The sequence below is a fragment of the Protopterus annectens genome, chromosome 15.part0 (genome assembly GCF_019279795.1).
Source record: "Protopterus annectens isolate FY-2018-M chromosome 15.part0, PAN1.0, whole genome shotgun sequence".
NCBI classification, from domain to species: Eukaryota; Metazoa; Chordata; order Ceratodontiformes; family Protopteridae; genus Protopterus; species Protopterus annectens.
Genome location: NC_056749.1, coordinates 457,994,106 through 458,021,605, shown reverse-complemented (window position 1 = coordinate 458,021,605; position 27,500 = coordinate 457,994,106). Strand labels below are relative to the sequence as shown.

The 27,500-nt window shown below is 37.7% G+C and overlaps 1 protein-coding gene across 2 annotated transcripts in view; it reads left to right on the top strand.

The window, feature by feature from the left end:
• HEPH (hephaestin) overlaps positions 1-27,500 on the top strand; it is a 995,050-nt gene that overhangs the window by 316,849 nt on the left and 650,701 nt on the right. The window lies entirely within an intron of this gene.

The window sequence follows — 27,500 nt, the reverse complement described above, 5'->3', positions numbered from 1 at the left end:
GAACAACCATTGGAGGAAATGGGTCTAAAGGTGATGTCACTGTTCTATGATGTCCTCATTCCTCAAGAATAAAATATCTTATTCACCACAGCATCAAAATGGGAAAATAATAAACTGATGTCACACATTCGCATCATCATACATATACGCATGCACATGGATCCACATACACACATGCATATTTATATACTCATATAGGTTCATAGATAGGTACTAGGCTATTGGCCCAAGGGCCTAAGTAAGCCTATCCAACAAGGTTCCCTGACTTAAGCCACCCAAGAAAGTTAATTTCCTGTGCCCCTGTCGAACAGAGCCACAGAAGTGATCTCTGGGGTGTATTTCCTATTTCCCATCCACTCACCAAGATTTTTCTTGAAGAGTGCTAATGAGGAACTTTGCTTGACATAGATGGGTAGCTTGTTCCAGAGAATAGGAAGTCTCTGGGACAGGAATCTATCCCTCCAGAAAGTCATGTTTATTATGGTGACAAGGTTTAGGTCCCTAGAGTGTATAGCTCAGAGGGATTGAGATTATTTTAGGTGTAGCATGTCCAACAGCTCTGGGTTTAACATAGCTTTATACATTAGGCAGAGATCTCCTCAGTGTAGGCGATATGCTACAGAGTAAAACTTGAGTTTTTTGAGATTGTCAGTGTAGGGCATTTGTTTGAGGCCAATAATCCTCTTTGTGAGATACTTCTGTGGCCTTTCCAGCTGCTGCAGATGTTTTGTGAAGTACATTCCAAAAGGGGCATTGTACTCTGTAATGGGTCTAATGAGTGTAGAGTAGAGGGGAACAATGACCTCTTTTTTCCTGGATGAGAATCCTTTTGTGATGAGGTGTGCCACATAGAAGGATTTCCTGACTACGGTGGCGATGTGATTATCAAAGGAGAGACTACTGTCCACCTGGGTCCCAAGGTCTCATCACACATTCCGCATTAAGTAGACTGCCGTTTATGTGGTAGTTCATGGGTACAGAGTTTTTACCAAAGGGGATGACAATGCACTTTTTGGCATTGAGCTTGAGGCCATGCCTCTGACACCAGGCATCTGTCTCAGTGAGGCCCTTCTGTAGGATGTCCACATCATTTGGGGAGCTGACTACGGCTCCTAATTTGCAGTCATCTGTGAACTTCATTAGCCAGAGGCCTTCTGTGTTATCCTGTACTTTAGAGAAGTAGATACCAAACAGGAGAGGTCCCAGGACTGAACCCTGTGGTATTCCACTTGTCACTGGTTTGAAGTCAGATTTGGAGTCTGCAACTTTTACAGTGTGGGTTCTTTCAGTGAGCCAGTTGGCAACCCATCTTGTGATGTAGGGATTTATACCTAATTTAGTGAGTTTAGCTATAATTCCAGAATGGGGGATGGTGTTGAAAGCCTTGGCGAGGTCAAGATAGGCTGTGTGAACCATCTTACCATCGTCTACGGATTGGTGGCTGCCTCAAAGGAGTCAATCAGGTTCAGAAGGCATGATCTGGCTTTCACAAACCCGAACTGGGTGGGGTCCAGAGTTTGGAGGTTACCGATGTCTTTATGATTTCCATGATGATACATTCCATGGCCTTGCAGACCAGGCTTATCAGGCTAATAGGGCGATAGTTCCCAGGTTCAGTGGTGGCTCCCCCTTTGTGGAGTGGGATAACTGTTGTTGTGCACCATTCAGTGGGTACAAAGCCTGACGTGAGACTATGACTGAACATGGTGCTTAGGTGAGAAGCCAGTTCGTTCTGAATTTCGTGTAAAATGCAGCCTGGGATGTAGTCCGGTCCCATGGATGCTGTGTTTTTGGTTTTAGAGAGTGCAGCTTTTACCTGCATAGATGTGATTACAGGGACTCTGCATTCTTCCTGTATAGATATGGGCCCTTTAGGGGGTGAGAGGGGGGGTAAAGTTAGCACTGAACCTATCTGCCAAGATGTTGGCAATATCAGTTAGTTCTGTAATTTTCTTGCCGTTGTGCTGTAACTCAGAGCAGATCTGAGTGTTGCCATTGAAATTCTTGACAGCTATAGAATGCTTTGTGGTTGCCCTTAGAATCATCCCAAGAATGATCCATTCTCTAAGTACTAGACCATCATCTTAATTTTTGTTTCAAACTCTCCATTAAACAGCAAAAATATTAACTATACCACATGTCTGGATATTCTCCACTTGGAACTTCATCTGTATCACTAAAGCAACAGACTAGTGTAGGGGACCCTGTTGTTTATAATACAGAATTAATATTAGTTAGTAAAAAGTCATGAAAGTAAGATGAGTATTTCTTCTTAATTATATACATGCTATGCAAAATTAAGAAACTGTTTTGGATACTGAACCACATAAAAAAGTAATTTATTAAATTTTATGTTCATTATCTATCTGGGGGCTGGTCCCAGAATCTTTTCAAACACGAATGATTGAAATGCTCGGTGACATAGTATAGTAAAGTACAGACAAAGCAACTTAAAGTATGTACTGACTGATGCTCAAAGATACAAGTAAGGTCTTTACATTACAAATCAGTGAAGCAAGTCATACATCTTTAAACTCATATGTAGTTTTATATGATGTGTAAATAAAGATGTAACAGTAGCTATGATTTCATAATCTCATCCACTGACCATCAAATAACATGTGAGTATGGTGGCCACAGATGTCCACTTCTTCAGGTCATGACCATCAGCTGCTGCACCCAAATATGCTTTAAAATGAATAGCTAATACAGCAGAGTTATACTATTGGCTCCCCAGGATTTCACCATCTTGCTCTTAGCCCAGTTCTTTCCAGTGCTATAATAACTGAAACATGGTTAAAATAATTTTGTATATGCATGTATATATGCTAAGTCAGTGGCATGAGCTAGATAAAACTAGCACACCAAGAGCACAAATTACTGTCCCCTTTTAAAATAAACCTTCTAATATAGAACTTTTTGGTTGCTATGGCTAAAGCAGTCACTCTCAGAAAGGTAGAAGCCAGCAGATAGTAAATGACCAATTCTATATACAATAGCCTTAAACTAATAAATAAACCAAAAGGCAAAACTTTTGAAACTAAATAATACATTTATTAACATGGAATGAATAATAATAAGCACTTAATTTTGAAAGTCAAATGCACAAGCAATTCTCAATTAAACAAAATAATAGAGAATTTAAACAGGCAATTAGAACACCACTAGTTATCAGTTGCCTGGAGTTGGTATTAATGAAATCTACTCTGACTTTTAAGAGTATTTACCATTTACTGAAGACTCACAGGTAATAAATACATCACATCCATGAACTTGCAGTCCAAGAAATCTATTTCAATCTCCAGAAGGCAAGACTAACTCCTGTTCAACAACTGCACTAAAAATGCAAGAGTTTCTAGTTCTGAATTTCCTGCTGGTTTAGAATTCAAATGCAAACTTCCTGTTTTCACAGTCATACAATTCTGTATGAAGTACTGTACAATTAATGCAACAGCCTGTTAAAGGAACTGGTAGGCTTAGAAAAAAGGTAAGCAATGTGTGTCTGTATGAAATCAGTGCAAAGCTCTAATGCATTTTGTAAGAGAAAACAAATATATGATTCTTACACAAATTATACCTTTTACATGTTGAAGATTTTTTTGGAAGCAAATTACAGATGTTGTACAGCATTTACATTTTTTTATTTGAAGAATAATTGCAATTATTTTTTATAGGAACATATTTTCAGTGCTGCACGTCTCGTGTTTTTTTTACCAACAGCAAAACGGTTACGTTGTGAGCAATCTAGTTCTCTCCTTGGGTCAGGAATATAGCAATAACCCACGCCTGGGTGTGGGTAATGCTGGATTTAACAAAGGTTGGCGTGGGTAAATACAGCATTGCCCACACCCAGAAGTGGGTTATTGCTATTATACCATGACATTATTTAAGAAAAGAAACTATTACTTTTCTTAAATAATGGCATAGTATAATGCCTGTTTACTGCCCTTCCGCAGATGTCTGGCATCCGCGGCAGTTCTGATGTATTGCGCGCCTGCGCAGTACATCAGAGCTGTGAGCAAAAGCACGGAGAAAGCAAGATCTCCGTTGCTTTTTATGTTGCTATGTTAAATGGGTTTAACATAGCCAGACAGTTTTAAAATAAGCAACGGAGATGTCCGTTGCTTATTTTAAAACTGTCTCGCTATGTTAAACCCATTTAACATAGCGAAACAGTAAAAAGCAACGGAGATCTTGCTTTCTCCGTTGCTTTTTTTTTAAAACCTGTCTCGCTATGTTAAATGGGTTTAGAATAGCGAGACAACTTTAAAATAAGCAACGGAGATCTCCGTTGCTTATTTTAAAGCTGTCTCGCTATGTTAAACCCATTTAACATAGCGAGACAGTGTTTTAAAAGTAGAGTTATACTAATGGAAAAAAGTCCGGGCGACCAGACCTTTTTCCATTAGTATAACTCGATTTACAATGTGCACGCTGGCCAATCAGTGTGCACGTTTTGGGGGGTCATGGTATAATTAGCATTTATTTTTAATTCCAATAAATGCAAGGCAGAAAGGGAGAGGCTATTTGTTACTAAATATTGTTAAATAACTGGGAACAGATGAAATTAGAAACATTTTATCATAATAATTTTATTCTCTTACAGGTATTTATTTATTTATGCACATTAGAAGGAATGAAATGATACAAGTGATGAGTGAGGCAGACTTAGAGGAACTGCAGTACACTGCTGGGGAAGCGAGGAAGAAAAGCAGGACAGTTTTGAGGGAGAAGACCTGGAATACTTGAGAAAGTAGGCACTGTAAGTGTAATACAAACATACACACAAACACACACTAACACACACACACACACATATATATATATATATATATATATATATATATATATATATACATATGGCTCAAGGGCAGAGTGTAGATTTTAATACGTTTTGCCCTTGTACCTGTTAACTATCTGTCTTAGAGCAGTGAATGTGCTCTGTGTGTTCCCTCTTTGGGATAAGAGCTAATTTTATGTGTAGCCATCATCCAAGCACTTATGAGAGGTTATACTATATATGGCATAACATCTATATCTTGTGAGTGAAACATATAAGCATTATTTCAAGGACTGCTACACTTTCCCCTTATGTCTGCATGCTTCCACATTTGCTTAATGAAGGCTAATGCATGGACAGAGTTTTGCAGAACCCAACCCCACATCTCTGGCTTATGTGCAGCATGCTCTGGCTTATGCACAGCATGTGTTGGCCTATACGTAGTGCATGCTGATCACAGCATGTGTTGGCCTATACATAGTGCATGCTGATCACAGCATGTGTTGGCCTATACGTAGTGCATGCTGATCACAGCATGTGTTGGCCTATACATAGTGCATGCTGATCACAGCATGTGTTGGCCTATATGTAGTGCATGCTGATCACAGCATGTGTTGGCCTATACGTAGTGCATGCTGATCACAGCATGTGTTGGCCTATACATAGTGCATGCTGATCACAGCATGTGTTGGCCTATACGTAGTGCATGCTGATCACAGCATGTGTTGGCCTATACGTAGTGCATGCTGATCACAGCATGTGTTGGCCTATACGTAGTGCATGCTGATCACAGCATGTGTTGGCCTATACGTAGTGCATGCTGATCACAGCATGTGTTGGTCTATACGTAGTGCATGCTGATCACAGCATGTGTTGGCCTATGCACAGTGCATGATCTAGTCTATTGCACAACATGCTGTGCACCCTTCTTCTACTGAGTATCAGCAAACAGCAATACTGAATTACCTCTGTTTGTCCATGAAGGGTTTGCAAACATCAGCTGCTCAAACCCAATGTCAAGACCTTTCTCTGCTGGATCTTCATCCTCAAGACCACCTGGGTAAAAGTCAAGGATTTATCTTTATGTACCATGGAGCCAGATGGATAGTAAGTAATGTTAACAAGGGAATGTGGCTAATGGACGTTTAAGAAGTTTGAAGGCTAGTTGTCTATCTAAAACATGTGTAGGCAGAGGTGTGTTTGTGGGTAGAAGTCAGATGTGTAAACAAAGTTTTAACACAAAGCCATCATTATAAATGACTGAAAGCTCTTCAGGGAGAGAATTTTAGGTAGCTGAATGTTCCCACTCGTAGTTTATATGAAGCGTGGTATGATAAGAGGGGTGTCCCCTTCTTACCTGATAGAATACTTGATGTTGTGTAAGGATATTTTTCTTGCTGGCATAGGATCATGTTTTTCAAGGCTGGGAAGTATGGCACTCCACTGTAATATTAGTAAATCCAGACCATTTAAAGGAGGGAAGGAATAATGACATGGCTACTAAAACTAATCTTGTATGATGATGGTAGGTGCACCCTTCATGGTTGTGTATTACAGAAAAATTATATAACTCTCAGAAGGTCACAACATATGGTTTTACCTTTTTGTTTTAGAAGTGATTTTATTACAATTAAGCACAAAGCCATCATATGCCTTAGGTTTAAGACATTACTACTTTATAAGGGGAGATCATTTTTTTAAAGACATTTGGTTTATCTAATTTTTCAGAAATGTTTGTTGGTGTGGTAAATACAAACTGACTGTGTAGGCCAGTAGATGTTAGTAACTCTGTGAACAAGTAAAGAGAAGGTATCACAAATGGAAATATAATACCCTTTCCCTCTTGTCTATCCCTTATGATGCTTAATGAAGGATACTGCATAAGCAGAGCTTTGCAGAACCTAGCCTAGAATTGACAACCCTTTAGGAGTATGTGTCCTAAAATAATCATTTATCTTAGGAATGCATGTATGTAATCTGTAGGGAGCAGACACAACTAGCACTGTGGCTTTGCATTTCAGCATGACTATCCTAACTAGATATTTCCATAGGATCATAGGAGGTTACTAGGCTAATGGCTCTGGGGCTGTTCCAAGCCTAGCCAAGAGTTTATCCCCAAAAAGAAACCTCATTCAGCACCTACCACCCCTATCAATAAGGAAAACAGGTGGATCCCCTGGGACAAATTTGTGGTTTCCCATCCACTCATCAAGGTTGTGCTTGAAGATTGTCAACAAGGTGCTCTGTTTGACATATATGGGAAGTCTATGCCAGAGATGGGGCAGCCTCTGGGAGACAAACCTGTCTTTCCAATAGATTTTGTTGATGTCACATGTTAGATTTAGGCCTTTTAAGTGGGTAGTGCGTGAGAAGTTAGACTTACAGATATGGAGCATCTCTAGTAGGGCAGGGTTTGAGATTGCCTTGTAGGCGAGACACAGATCACCCCTGAGCAATCTGTATGATACCAAGTAGAGTGATAGTAATTTGAGCCTGTCTGCATAGGACAGGTGTTGGAGGCCATGGATTCACTTTGTGAGGTATTTCAGTGGCCTTTCCAGTTGGTGCAGATGTTTGGAGAGGTACATCCCAAATGGGGTGTTATACTCAATTATTGGTCTAATGAGGGAAGAGTATAGAGAGGTAATAACCTCCTTTTTTCAGGATTCAATCCCTTTACTTTTGAGGTAAACCAAGTAAAAGGCTTTTCTGACCACTGTCACTACATGATGGTCGAATGTGAGGTTGTCATCAACCTGAGTGCCCAGGTCTCTCACCACAGGTTGTGTACTTAGGGGGTTGCCGTTGATGTGGTAATCAATAGGGATTATGTTTTTGCTGAATGTAAGATGATGCATTGTTTTGCATTTAGCTTGAGGCCATGACTTTAGCACCAGTCATTAGGTGCTGTGAGACCCTCTTGCAATATGTTAACATCATTTGGGGAGTCAATGACAGCACTCAACTTACAGTCGTCCGCAAACATGGTCAGCCACAAGCCTTTAGTCTTTGCCTGGACCTCTGAGAAGTAGGGGTCCCAGGACTGATCCCTGGGGAACTCCACTAGTGACAGGTCTGCTATCGGAGGTGGAGTTGCCTATTTTGACTTTGAGGGTCCTGTCGGTGAGCCAGTTGGCCACCCACCTGAGGAGATAGGAATTTACGCTAAGTTGTGTTAGCTTTTCAATGATGCCTGAGTCAGTGATTGTGTCAAAGGCCTTGGCCAAGTCAAGGTAAGCTGTATGTACTTGACTTTCCCTCATCCAGGGGCTTGGTGACAGTCTCAGAGAAGTCAACCAGGTTCAAAGGGCAAGATCTGCCCTTGACGAGTCTGAATTCTTATACTTTATTTCATAAGTTTTATATACTCAGTAAAAATTCATTGCCTAGCTGGCTGTAGTGCTCACTTGAAATTCTATTTTTCCCCAAATCTTTGTCTTCAGAAATGGAAGCAGAAATGAAATTTTCACTTAAGAATGACAGTTTCAAATATCTCTCTCTTCATATGGAATACTGTTTTACCTACACATAAAACTACACACAAAATGTAAAATGCAATTATGAAAATACTGCCAGTAGGGGTAATTTATTTATTTATTTATTGCATTTGATTACCGGGAAAGTCCACTGGGCCTGACAAACCCATTTTCAGTGGAGGCCCAGGGAGAAACGCTCCACAGTTATATAAACAGTAAAATTAGAAACAGTACATTAATAATTATGTGTGGAGAAAAAGCTTTACAGTTGTTTGAACAGACAGAAATTTTAAAAACAGTACAGTAATAATATATAATCAACATTATATATGATACAGGTAATAATAGACATTTTGGGACATAGCAACTATGTATATTTTATACAATGAAGTGAGAGTAAGTGATCTCAAGAGGTGAAAGGCTGGCATTCTGAAATAGTGATAGTTAGAATAGAGAAAGGATAGGAAGGGAGAGAAGTAGAAATATATGGCAGAGTCGTATAGGGGGAAGCAGAGATAGTATGTTGGGGGGTCAGATTTTAGGGTTGTTGGTAGAGGTACAGGGACATATCCATTGTGTGGTGAGATGAGATTTAAGTGAGCTTTTAAAGGTAACTGGATTAGTGATTGCTCTGAGTGCAGGGGGAAGATTGTTCCATAGTTTGGAGATAGAAAAGGAGTATAACATATGACCAGCGGAAAGCTTAGGTTTATCGACATTTAGTAATAGTTTATTTTCAGATCTAAGTTGCCGGTTTGGGTGGTAGATGGTCAGTATACTCGTGAGGGAAGGACGAGCATCAGGGAAATAGATACATTTGTGGGTGATGGTAAGTTGTATGTATGATAGATGGTGGGGGAGTTCTAGCCAGTTGAGTTCTTGCAGTGTAGTACAATGATGGGTGGAGAATTTGGTATTAGTGGCAAATTTGGCAATTTTGTTGTAGCATGAGTTTACTTTATTTTTCAGTGAGGATTGTATATCTGTAAGGATGTGTGCACCATATAGGAGGGTTGGGAGCAAGTATGCTGAGGTTAGAGTTTTTTTTTCCAGAGGAGTAAGATAGAGGTTGTGTCTATAAAGGGATCCTAGTTTCTGATGGGTTTTTTTGATGTTATTATGGATATGAAGGTCAAAGTTTAGGTTGTCGTCAATGGTGACACCAAGCAGTTTAGTGTTGGGGACGACGTCTATGATAGTGTTGTTTTGGGACTGAACAGTGAGTTCTAATTTATTTATTGGGAAGTTTTTGGTTGGAGTAAAGATTAGGAGTTTGGTTTTGTTGGGGTTTAGGGCTAAATGGTTCTGGGACATCTGTGATTCAGTGGAGGAAAAAGCTTCTTGGGTAAGTTGTTGTAGTAGGGAGGAAGGTTTGGAGCAGCAGATGATAGTGGAGTCATCTGCATATTGTATTAGAGTAGAGTTTGAAAGACTAGTATGGTAGTCATTGATAAATATAGTGAATAGGAGGGGTCCTAATATGGATCCTTGGGGTACACCTGTTTTGGTATTTATGAAAGGGGAGAAGCAGTGTTACCAAATGGTAGACTGTTGCCTGTTGGTAAGATAGTCAGAGAACCACTGGAGAGTAGAGGGAGATAGCTTAAGGTTGGATAGTTTGAGTAGTAGGAGGGGGTGTGAGACTGTAACAAATGCTTTGGAGAGATCAAGAAAGAGTGCAGATACAATGGATCCAGACTCACTGGCTCTGTTAACAGTGTCTAGGAATGATATAAGGGCAGTGTTGGTGCTATGTCCTGGCCTAAAGCCATGCTGTGTGGGGGAGAGCAGCTGTTGTGTGACTAGGTGATTGAGTAGTTGGGTTTGGATGCATTTTTCGAGTATTTTTGAAATGGGGGAAAGTATGGCAATAGGTCTGAAATTAGAAATGTCAGAGTCTTTGCCACCTTTATGAAGTGGGAGAACATATGCTTTTTTCCAGATATCAGGTATGCATTTTTCCTGGATAGATGGATAGATCTATTAATGAGGATGCTGATGGGATATGCTATTGATGAGGCTGATTGTTGTAAGAATTCAGCAGGTAGGTTATCAGGGGCATTAGTGCAAGGTTTTAGTTTGAGAAGGAGTTTTTTTATAGTTGAGGTGGGTATAGGAAAGAGAGAGAAAGTAGGAATAGAAGTGGAAGGGGGATTAGATACATTGCTGTTTGGTGGATTTGTGTCAGTGGAAGGGAAGGTGGTAGTAAGTTTATTGATGGTTTCTGTGAAGTGTGAGTTAAAGTGTGAAGCTAGCTCAGAGGGTGTTTTGTCACGGTTTGGGGATGGATTATGGGCTGTTGCAGGCTGTAGTAGGGCACTGACTGCTCCCTAAAATCTTTTTGGGTTATGGCAATGTTGATTTTGGATTCTTTGAAGTATTCTTTTTTATTTTTAGTAATTAATCGTTTGGCTTGGTTGCGAAGTTGCTTGTATAGAGTCAGGTTGGAATCTGTTTTGTTTTTTTGCCAGGATTTCCAGGCTTTGTCTCTACAGGCCATGATTTGTTTTGTGGTCAGGGTAAGCTAATTAGCATGATTAGTTTTTACTCATTTTTGTCTTTGGGGGGCTAGAGTATTAAGGATCCTGAGAAATGTGGAGTTAAAGGACTCTACTGCTTCATTTAGGGAGAGAGATTTTAAGGGATTCCAGCTGATTTTGTGCAATACCTCATTGAGAGCTGTGGGAGAGAAATTAGACAGATTTCTAGTATACTTGTATTGGTGTAAGTTTGGTATATTGGTGAACTTGCGTACTATAAAAGCTGGTGAGTGGTCACTGATACTATCTGGGAGTATACCTGAGGTGGAGATATTTCTAGGGTCTGATACCATGATCCAATCTAGAATTTTACCTTTGCTATGTTGCTTGTTTGTTCTAGTGATATTTGAGATTAGCTGAGTGTAGGTATGAAGGTTTATGCCTAAGGACGTATTGTTGTTGGAGATATCTGACCAGTTAATATTGACATCGCCTAGAATGATTGTTTCATTCTTTATGTTGTTGTCAGTCCAGGCAAGGATGTCTTCCAAAACTGGAATGTTATTGCCTGGTGGGATATATATAACTATGATACATAGGTTCTTTTGATTATTTAGTTTTAGGAAGGAAATGAGTAATTCTGCATTGGAGAAGGTGGGAGATGTCTTACAGTAGGGAATCACTGTGAAGGTTCTTGGATATAGTAGGGCTATGCCACCTCCTTTTTGTGTAGCATGTCTGTTCTTAGACAGGTGTAGTTTGGGGGTAGAAATTCTGTCTCTTTTATATATGGTTTTAGCCAAGTTTCAGTGATGGCTGTAAAATCAGGTTTGTATTGGCTTAGCCATCCATGTAGTTGGGGTATTTTATTTCTTATACTTTGGATGTTAATGTTAGTGAAGTAGAGTGACTTTTTGTCAGTTAGGGTATGTTGAGAAGTGGGAGAAGGGCCAGGATTAGGGTGTATATCACCACTTAGAAGTAAAATGGGATGGGGGAGGTAGGATTTTTGATGAGGACATTTTTGTTGGTTTTTGGATTGGTACTGAACAGGGCTAGGTATAGTATTATGTGTGGAAAGGATTATTAACTTAGACTCTAGGACTCGATTGTTGGTGTACAGACTGGACCAGACCACTGCGTAGCTTTGGAGGAAGGTAAAGTGAGAGGCTGTTGAAGATGGTGGTGTGTGAGATATAAGAACATGGTGAGGAAAGGTGAAGAAGTAGTGAGAGGTAAGCTGTGAATATAATGAGAGCCAGTTTGTTCAAGAAGGACATATTGAGTGTAGTAGGTTAAATTAGGAGAGAGTCTTATGAGGGTAGTGAAATTATGTAGGTGAGATATCTGTGGGAGGTGTAGGAGTTGTAATTAATATACCAGCCCACTGAGTATAGGTATGACTGTATACAGAAATGAACATTTGCACTTCACATTTAAAGCACATAAAGCAGTGTGTGTTCAAGTGCTGAAGGTAATGCTTGTCTTAGATATTCTGATTCTTCATTTAAACCAAAACATGTACATGTAAACATGAGATCTATAAACAAGTGTCTTCTTCATGTATGTATAGTAAAATAATAGTATAATGTGTTTTCTTACAACTTCTTTTTTTTTTCAAAACAAGTTTATTGTTTTAACATATAAGAGAAATATCATAACAATTTTATACAAATAATTAAAAATAGGTATTATTATAATATTCAACAAAACAACTAAAGTATTTACAAAGACATCCACTACAATCAGATCAATTAATTAAACTAAAATACTGTGCTATTGAAATTAGAATTTTTTTAACAAATTTTGTAAATTATCCCATACAATAAAATGTGATGTTTTTCTAGTTGTTCTCATTCTAATTGTGCTTATTTCCATATGACACATTATATTCATAACATTTTTAAATTCATTGAATAAAGGAGGTGTATCTGAAATCCAATTTCTAGTTATTATTTTCCTAGCCACTGCTAGGATAGACCATAACAAGGGAAGCTTAATCTTTTTAACACATTGAGGTACAGGTGTGTTGAATAATATAAGAGACTTAGAAATAATGAAATTATCTGTAAAAAGAGCCTGCAAAAATTCATTAATTGACTTCCAGTATTCTTTCAACTTCATACAGTCATAAAACATATGAGCCCAGTCAGCATTAATTTCTACATTACATCTCTTACATAGATTATCTTTATTATTAATTTTATTCATCATCAAGGTGTATAAAAGATCTATGTAAAAATTTCCATGTATAAAGTCTCCAGACAATGGAAGATGTAGTTCTATAAGCAGATTCCAATATATATTGTTTATCTTGTTGAGTTGGTGGGTCCCCATTAATAGAGGTGAAATAATTCCAGTATGAATCTACATTGTAAAAAGTTTCTTGTCTGATAATTTTATGTATATATGAAAGTTTACCTTTATCAGAAACTTTATGCTGTAAATTTATTATCAAGTAATCAATCAGTTTTGGAATAGATTCTTTAACTGTTATAGACATTAGATCTATTCTATCAATGAGATGTTGTCTAAAGATCTGAACCTCTAACCAGCAAGTTTCTCTTAGATCAAATTCTTGTTTTAAGAAATCTAGATTTTTAACTTTATTATCAGATATCAGCTGATACCAGTACTTTAGATTATTATCTATAGCTAAATGAGCTCCTTCAGAAGTAGATGACATAAGCATACCCTGAGTATAAATTATAGGAATACAATAAAATTCCATTCCCTATACTTAGGGTGCATGAATATAAAGTTACGATAACTAATAATAATATTTAATGGGTAACAGACCATATGTTTAGGTGTAATAGGTGAAGTACAAAATTCCTTTAGCAACCACAACATGGAGTTATTTATAATCATATTTTTATGTGTTAAGGAGATTTTCATGAAGTGCATACTAATTAGCTCCCAATAATCTTTCCATTTTCGACATATGACCGATCTATTAATAAAGTAATAACTTTTATAATAGAAGAGATAATATATAAATTAAAGTCTGGAAAAGAAATACCCCCTTGAGACCAGCTATTAGTATGTTTCTTTAATGCAATCCTAGGTCTATTAGGTGCCCATAAGAAATTTAACATTAGTGTATTCAGTTTCTTGATAGTTATTTTTGTAGGTGAAAGTATTATTGATTGTATTAAGTATAAAATCTTGGGGAATATTATCATTTCAATAATTGTAAGTCTCTCCTCCATAGTAAAAAACATATTATTCCAGGTATTAAAAAGATTTTGTATATTAAGAAAACAGGTATTATAGTTATTATATATAATAGATTTAATATCTTTAGATAGTATTATACCTAAATAAGTTATCTGACCTGAGTTGGGTACATATTTAGTAAAATCACTAATGAGAGTATTTTTTCGTGTATATATAGGTAGTATTTTAGTTTTTCTTCATTGAATATTAAACCAGAAATACTTTTAAAATTCATCATTTTATCAAATAAAGACTGCATAGAAGAATTAGATCCTGCTGATGTAATTAGAACATCATCTGCAAAAGTTGAATTTTGATGTTGTATTTTCTTCTAAAACCCTTTCATTTTTAAAAATTTTATTCAAAAAAAAATTAAAAAGAACTGCCTCCAAAAAAGGAAAGAAAAAAAATTAAAGGATTTTTTCCTAGCCCCGAAAAATGTTTAATTAGAACCCCATTCAAAACTTTTGCCCCAAAAAAATTTTTTGAAGTTTTTCCCTCTTTGGGATAAGAGCTAATTTTATGTGTAGCCATCATCCAAGCACTTATGAGAGGTTATACTATATATGGCATAACATCATATCTTGTGAGTGAAACATATAAGCATTATTTCAGGACTGCTACACTTTCCCCTTATGTCTGCATGCTTCCACATTTGCTTAATGAAGGCTAATGCATGGACAGAGTTTTGCAGAACCCAACCCCACATCTCTGGCTTATGTGCAGCATGCTCTGGCTTATGCACAGCATGTGTTGGCCTATACGTAGTGCATGCTGATCACAGCATGTGTTGGCCTATACATAGTGCATGCTGATCACAGCATGTGTTGGCCTATCACGTAGTGCATGCTGATCACAGCATGTGTTGGCCTATACATAGTGCATGCTGATCACAGCATGTGTTGGCCTATACGTAGTGCATGCTGATCACAGCATGTGTTGGCCTATACATAGTGCATGCTGATCACAGCATGTGTTGGCCTATCACGTGGTGCATGCTGATCACAGCATGTGCTGGCCTATCGTAGTGCATGCCGATCACAGCATGTGTTGGCCTATACGTAGTGCATGCCGATCACAGCATGTGTTGGCCTATACGTAGTGCATGCTGATCACAGCATGTGTTGGCCTATACGTAGTGCATGCTGATCACAGCATGTGTTGGCCTATACGTAGTGCATGCTGATCACAGCATGTGTTGGCCTATACATAGTGCATGCTGATCACAGCATGTGTTGGCCTATACGTAGTGCATGCTGATCACAGCATGTGTTGGCCTATGCACAGTGCATGATCTAGTCTATTGCACAACATGCTGTGCACCCTTCTTCTACTGAGTATCAGCAAACAGCAATACTGAATTACCTCTGTTTGTCCATGAAGGGTTTGCAAACATCAGCTGCTCAAACCCAATGTCAAGACCTTTCTCTGCTGGATCTTCATCCTCAAGACCACCTGGGTAAAAGTCAAGGATTTATCTTTATGTACCATGGAGCCAGATGGATAGTAAGTAATGTTAACAAGGGAATGTGGCTAATGGACGTTTAAGAAGTTTGAAGGCTAGTTGTCTATCTAAAACATGTGTAGGCAGAGGTGTGTTTGTGGGTAGAAGTCAGATGTGTAAACAAAGTTTTAACACAAAGCCATCATTATAAATGACTGAAAGCTCTTCAGGGAGAGAATTTTAGGTAGCTGAATTTTCCCACTTGTAGTTTATATGAAGCGTGGTATGATAAGAGGGTGTCCCTTCTTACCTGATAGAATACTTGATGTTGTGTAAGGATATTTTTCTTGCTGGTATAGGATCATGTTTTTCAAGGCTGGGAAGTATGGCACTCCACTGTAATATTAGTAAATCCAGACCATTTAAAGGAGGGAAGGAATAATGACATGGCTACTAAAACTAATCTTGTATGATGATGGTAGGTGCACCCTTCATGGTTGTGTATTACAGAAAAATTATATAACTCTCAGAAGGTCACAACATATGGTTTTACCTTTTTGTTTTAGAAGTGATTTTATTACAATTAAGCACAAAGCCATCATATGCCTTAGGTTTAAGACATTACTACTTTATAAGGGGAGATAATTTTTTTAAAGACATTTGGTTTATCTAATTTTTCAGAAATGTTTGTTGGTGTGGTAAATACAAACTGACTGTGTAGGCCAGTAGATGTTAGTAACTCTGTGAACGAGTAAAGATAAGGTATCACAAATGGAAATATGATACCCTTTCCCTCTTGTCTATCCCTTATGATGCTTAATGAAGGATACTGCATAAGCAGAGCTTTGCAGAACCTAGCCTAGAACTGACAACCCTTTAGGAGTATGTGTCCTAAAATAATCATTTATCTTAGGAATTTATGTATGTAATCTGTAGGGAGCAGACACAACTAGCACTGTGGCTTTGCATTTCAGCATGACTATCCTAACTAGATATTTCCATAGGATCATAGGAGGTTACTAGGCTAATGGCTCTGGGGCTGTTCCAAGCCTAGCCAAGAGTTTATCCCCAAAAAGAAACCTCATTCAGCACCTACCACCCCTATCAATAAGGAAAACAGGTGGAGCCCCTGGAACAAATTTGTGGTTTCCCATCCACTCATCAAGGTTGTGCTTGAAGATTGTCAACGAGGTGCTCTGTTTGACATATATGGGAAGTCTATTCCAGAGATGGGGCAGCCTCTGGGAGACAAACCTGTCTCTCCAATAGGTTTTGTTGATGTCACATGTTAGATTTAAGCCTTTTAAGTGGGTAGTGCATGAGGAGTTAGACTTACGGATATGGAGCATCTCTAGTAGGGCAGGGTTTGAGATTGCCTTGTAGGCGAGACACAGATCACCCCTGAGCAATCTGTATGATACCAAGTAGAGTGATAGTAATTTGAGCCTGTTTGCATAGGACAGGTGTTGGAGGCCATGGATTCACTTTGTGAGGTATTTCAGCAGCCTTTCCAGTTGGTGCAGATATTTGGAGAGGTACATCCCAAATGGGGTGTTATACTCAATTATTGGTCTAATGAGGGAGGAGTATAGAGAGGTAATAACCTCCTTTTTTCAGGATTCAATCCCTTTACTTTTGAGGTAAACCAAGTAAAAGGCTTTTCTGACCACTGTCACTACATGATGGTCGAATGTGAGGTTGTCATCAACCTGAGTGCCCAGGTCTCTCACCACAGGTTGTGTGCTTAGGGGGTTGCCGTTGATGTGGTAATCAATAGGGATTGTGTTTTTGCTGAATGTAAGATGATACATTGTTTTGCATTTAGCTTGAGGCCATAACTTTAGCACCAGTCATTAGGTGCCATGAGACCCTCTTGCAATATGTTAACATCATTTGGGGAGTCAATGACAGCACTCAACTTACAGTCATCCGCAAACATGGTCAGCCACAAGCCTTTAGTCTTTGCCTGGACCTCTGAGAAGTAGGGGTCCCAGGACTGATCCCTGGGGAACTCCACTAGTGACAGGTCTGCTATCGGAGGTGGAGTTGCCTATTTTGACTTTGAGGGTCCTGTCGGTGAGCCAGTTGGCCACCCACCTGAGGAGATAGGAATTTACGCCAAGTTGTGTTAGCTTTTCAAAGATGCCTGAGTCAGTGATTGTGTCAAAGGCCTTGGCCAAGTCAAGGTAAGCTGTTTGTACTTGACTTTCCCTCATCCAGGGGCTTGGTGACAGTCTCAGAGAAGTCAACCAGGTTCAAAGGGCAAGATCTGCCCTTGACGAGTCTGAATTCTTATACTTTATTTCATAAGTTTTATATACTCAGTAAAAATTCATTGCCTAGCTGGCTGTAGTGCTCACTTGAAATTCTATTTTTCCCAAATCTTTGTCTTCAGAAATGGAAGCAGAAATGAAATTTTCACTTAAGAATGACAGTTTCAAATATCTCTCTTTTCATATGGAATACTGTTTTACCTACACATAAAACTACACACAAAATGTAAAATGCAATTATGAAAATACTGCCAGTAGGGGTAATTTATTTATTTATTTATTGCATTTGATTACCGGGAAAGTCCACTGGGCCTGACAAACCCATTTTCAGTGGAGGCCCAGGGAGAAAAGCTCCACAGTTATAGAAACAGTAAAATTAGAAACAGTACATTAATAATTATGTGTGGAGAAAAAGCTTTACAGTTGTTTGAACAGACAGAAATTTTAAAAACAGTACAGTAATAATATATAATCAACATTATATATGATACAGGTAATAATAGACATTTTGGGACATAGCAACTATGTATATTTTATACAATGAAGTGAGAGTAAGTGATCTCAAGAGGTGAAAGGCCGGCATTCTGAAATAGTGATAGTTAGAATAGAGAAAGGATAGGAAGGAGAGAAGTAGAAATATATGGCCAAGTGGTATAGGGGGAAGCAGAGATAGTATGTTGGGGGGTCAGATTTTAGGGTTGTTGGTAGAGGTACAGGGACATATCCATTGTGTGGTGAGATGAGATTTAAGTGAGCTTTTAAAGGTAACTGGATTAGTGATTGCTCTGAGTGCAGGGGGAAGATTGTTCCATAGTTTGGAGATAGAAAAGGAGTATAACATATGACCAGCGGAAAGCTTAGGTTTATCGACATTTAGTAATAGTTTATTTTCAGATCTAAGTTGCTGGTTTGGGTGGTAGATGGTCAGTATACTCGTGAGGGAAGGACGAGCATCAGGGAAATAGATACGTTTGTGGGTGATGGTAAGCTGTATGCATGATAGATGGTGGGGGAGTTCTAGCCAGTTGAGTTCTTGCAGTGTAGTACAATGATGGGTGGAGAATTTGGTATTAGTGGCAAATTTGGCAATTTTGTTGTAGCATGAGTTTAGTTTATTTTTCAGTGAGGATTGTATATCTGTAAGGATGTGTGCACCATATAGGAGAGTTGGGAGCAAGTATGCTGAGGTTAGAGTTTTTTTTTTCCAGAGGAGTAAGATAGATGTTGTGTCTATAAAGGGATCCTAGTTTCTGATGTTTTTTTTTTATGTTATTATGGATATGAAGGTCAAAGGTTAGGTTGTCGTCAATGGTGACACCAAGCAGTTTAGTGTTGGGGACGACGTCTATAATAGTGTTGTTTGGGACTGAACAGTGAGTTCTAATTTATTTATTGGGAAGTTTTTGGTTGGAGTAAAGATTAGGAGTTTGGTTTTGTTGGGGTTTAGGGCTAAATGGTTCTGGGACATCCATGATTCAGTGGAGGAAAAAGCTTCTTGGGTAAGTTGTTGTAGTAGGGAGGAAGATTTGGAGCAGCAGATGATAGTGGAGTCATCTGCATATTGTATTAGAGTAGAGTTTGAAAGACTAGTATGGTAGTCATTGATAAATATAGTGAATAGGAGGGGTCCTAATATGGATCCTTGGGGTACACCTGTTTTGGTATTTATGAAAGGGGAGAAGCAGTGTTACCAAATGGTAGACTGTTGCCTGTTGGTAAGATAGTCAGAGAACCACTGGAGAGTAGAGGGAGATAGCTTAAGATAGCTTGGATAGTTTGAGTAGTAGGAGGGGGTGTGAGACTGTAACAAATGCTTTGGAGAGATCAAGAAGGAGTGCAGATACAATGGATCCAGACTCACTGGCTCTGTTAACAGTGTCTAGGAATGAGATAAGGGCAGTGTTGGTACTATGTCCTGGCCTAAAGCCATGCTGTGTGGGGGAGAGCAGCTGTTGTGTGACTAGGTGATTGAGTAGTTGGGTTTGGATGCATTTTTCGAGTATTTTTGAAATGGTGGAAAGTATGGCAATAGGTCTGAAATTAGAAATGTCAGAGTCTTTGCCACCTTTATGAAGTGGGAGAACATATGCTTTTTTCCAGATATCAGGTATGCGTTTTTCCTGGATAGATGGATAGATCTATTAATGAGGATGCTGATGGGATATGCTATTGATGAGGCTGATTGTTGTAAGAATTCAGCAGGTAGGTTATCAGGGGCATTAGTGCAAGGTTTTAGTTTGAGAAGGAGTTTTTTTATAGTTGAGGTGGGTATAGGAAAGAGAGAGAAAGTAGGAATAGAAGTGGAAGGGGGATTAGATACATTGCTGTTTGGTGGATTTGTGTCAGTGGAAGGGAAGGTGGTAGTAAGTTTATTGATGGTTTCTGTGAAGTGTGAGTTAAAGTGTGAAGCTAGCTCAGAGGGTGTTTTGTCAGGGTTTGGGGATGGATTATGGGCTGTTGCAGGCTGTAGTAGGGCACTGACTGCTCCCTAAAATCTTTTTGGGTTATGGCAATGTTGATTTTGGATTCTTTGAAGTATTCTTTTTTATTTTTAGTAATTAATCGTTTGGCTTGGTTGCGAAGTTGCTTGTATAGAGTCAGGTTGGAATCTGTTTTGTTTTGTTGCCAGGATTTCCAGGCTTTGTCTCTACAGGCCATGATTTGTTTTGTGGTCAGGGTAAGCTAATTAGCATGATTAGTTTTTACTCATTTTTGTCTTTGGGGGGCTAGAGTATTAAGGATCCTGAGAAATGTGGAGTTAAAGGACTCTACTGCTTCATTTAGGGAGAGAGATTTTAAGGGATTCCAGCTGATTTTGTTCAATACCTCATTGAGAGCTGTGGGAGAGAAATTAGACAGATTTCTAGTATACTTGTACTGGTGTAAGTTTGGTATATTGGTGAACTTGCGTACTATAAAAGCTGGTGAGTGGTCACTGATACTATCTGGGAGTATACCTGAGGTGGAGATATTTCTAGGGTCTGATACCATGATCCAATCTAGAATTTTACCTTTGCTATGTTGCTTGTTTGTTCTAGTGATATTTGAGATTAGGTATGAAGGTTTATGTCTAAGGACGTATTGTTGTTGGAGATATCTGACCAGTTAATATTGACATCGCCTAGAATGATTGTTTCATTCTTTATGTTGTTGTCAGTCCAGGCAAGGATGTCTTCCAAAACTGGAATGCTATTGCCTGGTGGGATATATATATAACTATGATACATAGGTTCTTTTGATTATTTAGTTTTAGGAAGGAAATGAGTAATTCTGCATTGGAGAAGGTGGGAGATGTCTTACAGTAGGGAATCACTGTGAAGGTTCTTGGATATAGTAGGGCTATGCCACCTCCTTTTTGTGTAGCATGTCTGTTCTTAGACAGGAGTAGTTTGGGGGTAGAAATTCTGTCTCTTTTATATATGGTTTTAGCCAAGTTTCAGTGATGGCTGTAAAATCAGGTTTGTATTGGCTTAGCCATCCATGTAGTTGGGGTATTTTATTTCTTATACTTTGGATGTTAATGTTAGTGAAGTAGAGGGACTTTTTGTCAGTTAGGGTATGTTGAGAAGTGGGAGAAGGGCCAGGATTAGGGTGTATATCACCACTTAGAAGTAAAATGGGATGGGGGAGGTAGGATTTTGGATGAGGACATTTTTGTTGGTTTTTGGATTGGTACTGAACAAGGCTAGGTATAGTATTATGTGTGGAAAGGATTATTAACTTAGACTCTAGGACTTGATTGTTGGTGTACAGACTGGACCAGACTAATGCGTAGCTTTGGAGGAAGGTAAAGTGAGAGGCTGTTGAAGATGGTGGTGTGTGAGATATAAGAACATGGTGAGGAAAGGTGAAGAAGTAGTGAGAGGTAAGCTGTGAATATAATGAGAGCCAGTTTGTTCAAGAAGGACATATTGAGTGTAGTAGGTTAAATTAGGAGAGAGTCTTATGAGGGTGGTGAAATTATGTAGGTGAGATATCTGTGGGAGGTGTAGGAGTTGTAATTAATATACCAGCCCACTGAGTATAGGTATGACTGTATACAGAAATAAACATTTGCACTTCACATTTAAAGCACATAAAGCAGTGTGTTCAAGTGCTGAAGGTAATGCTTGTCTTAGATATTCTGATTCTTCATTTAAACCAAAACATGTACATGTAAACATGAAATCTATAAACAAGTGTCTTCTTCATGTATGTATAGTAAAATAATAGTATAATGTGTTTTCTTACAACTTCTGACTTGCCTGAATATGAAAAACCCATGCTGCTACCTCTGATGTTTTCAACATGCGATTTTTCACATCATCATGTAGCCTGTTTTTTTACTTCCACCTTAATCATTGTCGCTCCCAGTGGATCTGGATTACTCAGCCAGCTCATCAAGCACAAAAACATTGAGTTTAAGCTACTGAAAAGACCAGATGATTGATAAGCCAATAACTTCAAATTTCATAACTTGACTTGTGAGCAATATGTCATGCGGGTGGTAGAAGATGTTTTTTGTTAGGAAAAATTGCCGCCATCTCCCATACCTACTGATACTTATATATACACACAAAAAGCAGTTCCAGGAAACAAGACCACTGCAATTGTTGATGCGTTAAGCACTTTTCATGTACTCAGTAGTAAACTTCATTAGACAAATTACACTTCAATTACACCATTTAAAAAGTAAAAAAGGTGCCAAAAAATTTGATGATGTCACAGATTTTTTAAAAATTCCATAAAAATATACAAATATATATATATATATATATATATATATATATATTCCTTATATAAATAACATACATTTAATACACACTCATATATATGCACATCCTATTAACCCTTTTTGTATATATGTTAAATGTTTTAAATACTTAAAATACTTTTACAATCTGAACAAGCTTATAAAAACTGATTTTATATCAATTGATTTTTATATCAAAAACAATGCCCTTATTTTTGATATAGTGCTTAATTTACTATATCATTCAGTCCTGGCCATGCATAAGAAAACAAATTTAATTGCCAACTAAGTTCAGCCTTATCTAATAAGAGCTCCCATGGACCTCCTCCTTCAGGCATTTTTACTTGTTGCAATACTGAAAATTTGAATTCATGTCCTATACATTCCTGTGCATGCTTAGCTAGTGCATTGCTAGTGTTTTCCTTTCTTCATTTAAAGAAAAAGTGCATTTTTCTAAAGACAGTACGTTTCTATAAAAGATGCATTTAAAATGTGCATTTAAAATCACATACCAAATAATGCTCAATTTCCTTATTGTAATTCATAAACTATAATATATAATTTATGTCTTAGTACTGTCTTTAGAAAAATGCACTTTTTCTTTAAATGAAGATGTTTCTTTAAATTAAGTTTTTTTTTTAACTTTTGGCGCCTAAAAGAATATTTAAAAGGTTAATTGATTAATTGATGTTATTCTGAAGTAGTCCACATTGCATGTGGATGAAAGCGCTTAATCTTACATCATTTTAAACAGTTATATATTAAATTTGTGGAATATAACTTGTTGGTGTTCGTGTTTCTCTGAGGCATCCAGCATCCAGTAGCATTTTCATACTGTTATTTTTGGTTACATTGTTGCTTGAATGCTATATTGTGGTTTAGTAGTCGTTTGGCATGGATACCTTGGATGAATTTCCTTCCAACAAGTCTTCCCCGGCTGGCAAGGATGAGTTGCAGAGACTGCATTCTGAAGTCTCAATCCTGAAAGGGGAAGTAACCCGTTTATTGGAACTAATGACACAACTTGGTCCGATAGGGCAGGCATTGCAACTTACGTGCGGAGGGTCCAATCAATCTGCTGGTAGTACAGTGGATTCTGAACTTCCCAACGGCCAGGGGGCAGTTATTGGTGCATCTGCAGTTCTGGAAAACGTGGATATGCACGGAACTGCAAATGACAACAGCAGATTATCTGAGAAAGATTTTACTTTTGTTTTTTCACTATACAACCTGGATGAAGAATCTCATCGAACAGGAACCACACCTAAACGTACTATGGCAGGAAAAACTTATTCAACAGCAGTGAACAGTGGTATGACTAATATGAAAGGTACTGTAAGACATAGTTCTAGTCCCAGAGTGAGTGTTACTTGTAACAATACAACCAAATGTAATACGGGACAGTGTATCGTGCAGTTGGAAGACTTTTTACAAGGAGATGTACTTTTCAATACATTGAGTCAGGCAAATGGGCCTGAACCCATTCAAGCTAATATAGTCAATGGGACATTAAAGGAGCTTATTTATTCATTTGGAAGAACACTGAATGCAATAAAATGTGTAAAGTTAGATAATGCTTATTTGAACAAATGTCTTACTTTGAATATAGTCTCTAGGGGATTTCATTTTTTTTTAAATACCTATGGGGGGTGTTTTTGAATGACCAAGTTTGTGAAGAATTTGATAGTTTGTTTAATAATTTTAGTTTTGATTATATGCGTCTTTTAATTAAGAAAAATTACGAAAGACTGTGTAAGCTCACCGCACAAGCGGAGAAATTAAATAATGCCATAACAAAAGATTTATTCTTTGATCAGTGGGAAAAGCTTTATACAAAACAATACACACTGGTGCTGCAGTAGCATTGTCGCCTCACAGCAAGACGTTGTCCCGTTCGATTCTCAGCTAGAGCATCTTCTGTGTGGAGGCATGCGTGAATGGGCGTGCCTTCGTTGAAGGTTGTGCGTCAGGGCTGGTAACTTGGCATGTAAAAATCCACTACAAAACATTAGCGGACCGGAGTTCCGCTGTGGCGACCCCTAACCGGGATAAGCCGAAAGACACAACAACTAGCAGAGAAGAAAGCCCAGACAATACAAGTGAAGAAAAACAAAAAGATAAATAGAGATGTAGCCGAGTACAAGTCCAATAGAGTATACCCTTGAAAAGATAACATAAGGGGAAACACTGAGGTTTTTAATGATAAAGATATAGCTGGACTTCAGAGTTATACACAGAAAGGACATTTTGAAGTTGGAAATTCAAATTTTCACATAGGTGGGAAACAAACATCACAGCAGAATTGGAAAAAGAACTGGAAGTGGAGAAGGAACGGACAGGAATGGGGACAGAAAAATGTTATGAACCAGGAATGGGGGAACAACAGGAGATAGGTACTGTGGATGTGACAAGAAGTGACAACTATGCATTAGTAGAACCTGGTGTAGATGAGAAGAGTATGGATGGTATTGTATGTAGTAAGGATAACTTTAATATATACAATTACACCAGTAATGTAGTTGGAGAAGAGTACTTCAAATTATTCTGGAAAGGTATGAAATACATACCCAAAACAAAATTCCATGTAGTCGATTGCCTAACTGAAATTAAGCTATTTCTTAGAAAAATTAATTTAGCCATTTTTTTTTCACATTAAACCGTGTTCAGGTGTTAAGGATGGGTTGAGGAAAAAAGTGTTTATATCCTTATTACACACCCAAGTGTAGCTGTGTATGAAAAAATCATCACTAGGGAAATATATTGTTTACAAAACAGTACAAGACATAAGAAAGTATTGAATAACCTTACGGATGAAGAAACACAGCTAACTCAACAGTTAAAAAGCAAAAGTAACATCAGGGTGATGAAACCTGATAAAGGTGGAGGTGTGGTTTTATATGACACATTTGAATATATGAACAAGATGTATAAAATTTTACAGGAGTCAGGAAACTACAGTATAGTATCACAAAATGAAATCAGTATAGGATATAGATGAATCGACATGTACCTGGAAGACTTTTTATTAGATGGACGTAACACACATGATACCTATAAATACCTAAAGGTAGAACATCCATATTAGCAACTATAGTAGGTATACCTAAAGTTCATAAGAGTATTACTGATCCTCCATTCCGTCCTATAGTTTCTGGCAGCCATTCAAAAACATTTCCATTAGGTACTGCTATTGATAAATGGCTCAAGCACATATATTCCAGGATACCTCATTTAATAAAGGATTCTTGGGCTTTACTAGGCAATCTAACTCCAGAAGTTTGGAAGGAAGGAATAGTTTATATTACAGTGGATGTGATAGACTTATTTTCATGCATTCCCAAACAAGAAGGATTAGAAAGTTTTTGTAACAGTATTAGGCAGTACTCAGGCTTAGAATGGAAACAAATTAATTTAATAATGGAACTTACGTCTATTGTACTGGAACACAACTACATATATTTTGAGGGTGAATACTACAAGCAGACCGGAGGAGTAGCAATGGGGACTGCTTGTGCCCCCAATTTTGCAAATCTGGTCATGCTAGATTGGGAGGCTAAGAACATCTTCAAAAGTGAATACTTTAAATATGTAAGATATTATTCAAGGTTCTTGGATGATATTCTTATTATATGGGAAGGTCCAGTCCACATAATAGATGAGTTCATTGCATACATGAATAACACAGGTGAATACTTAAAGTTTACACATTCTTACAGTATAGAGGGTATAATGTATTTGGATACGTTCATATCTAGTACAGCCAATGGATTCAAGTCTCGTATACACAGGAAGGATACATTCTCCAATAATTATTTGGAGTATACTAGCAATCATCCTCAAAAATTGATGAGAAACATATTTAAAGGACAGTGTATACGAGCAGCTAGAATGACGTCCACATACTCAGAAATGCTTGAAGAAATTGATTTCATAAAAACATTGTTCAGCGCCAGGGGGTACCCACTGCACTTGTTGAACAATGTTAAGGAATATGTAGTTGGTGAATGGGGTAAGAAATATTTTCCAGTACTAGGAAGAGAACAATTAATAACCACTATTGTGACTGACAAATTGGACAAAAGGTACAATAAGGCTTGCATTTTGGAATATACACCTCAAGTTAATCAAATAAAGCGAATCCTGCATAGGAACTGGAATATACTTATGACAGATAATGAAATAAAAAATATAGTTGGAGATACTCCAATGTTTGTATATAAAATGGGGAAAAATGTAAAGATGATTTTGGAGAGGGGTAACATGGTCAGGAATATCAACCAGCAGAATAGACTCACTACACAATGTGGTAGCTGTAGACAGTGTTGTGTCATACTAGAAAATGAAGGCATTATTCTGGAAAACATAAATAGGACCAGAATTACATTTCAGTATGGAAATTGTAACATCAGATATATTATATACATGGCCAAATGTATGACCTGTCTGAGCTTCTACATAGGTAAAATGGAGAGAATGCTCAAAAGGAGCATTTATGACCATTTTTATGCCATAAAAACAAAATACAAAAATAATGCCCTGTTTAGGCATATAGACAAACATGGGGTAAGCCACGGCTTTAGATTTGCTATCCTGGACCAAGTCAGGCAAGGACAAAGAGGAGGCAACTATAAAGCATTGTTAGGCTTAAAGGAAGTTAAATGGCAGATACTAACTGATGCTTCAAACAAACCTGGCTTAAATGACTACATCACAATAAAACCTATTTTACAGGTTAATATGTAGGATTCGCAAGAATGTACTTGTATGGATTGTATTGTATTTCACATTTTTGCTTGTGAAAATGAATGCTGAACAATATTAATAGATATTAAGAATGAATTTGATTTGATTTTTTATTTTTATTTTTGATTTCATTTGTCATTTGATATTTGTATATTTATTGATTTATAAGACGGTAACGAAATTGAGATGAATTATAATTTAAATCATAAAATTGAATTAATAAATTATTGCACGAACCATAGGTATTACAATATATTATAAAATTTAAGACATAAATAATATATTATATATTATATTTTATGAATTACAATAAAGAAATTGAGCATTATTTGGTATGTGATTTTAAATGCACA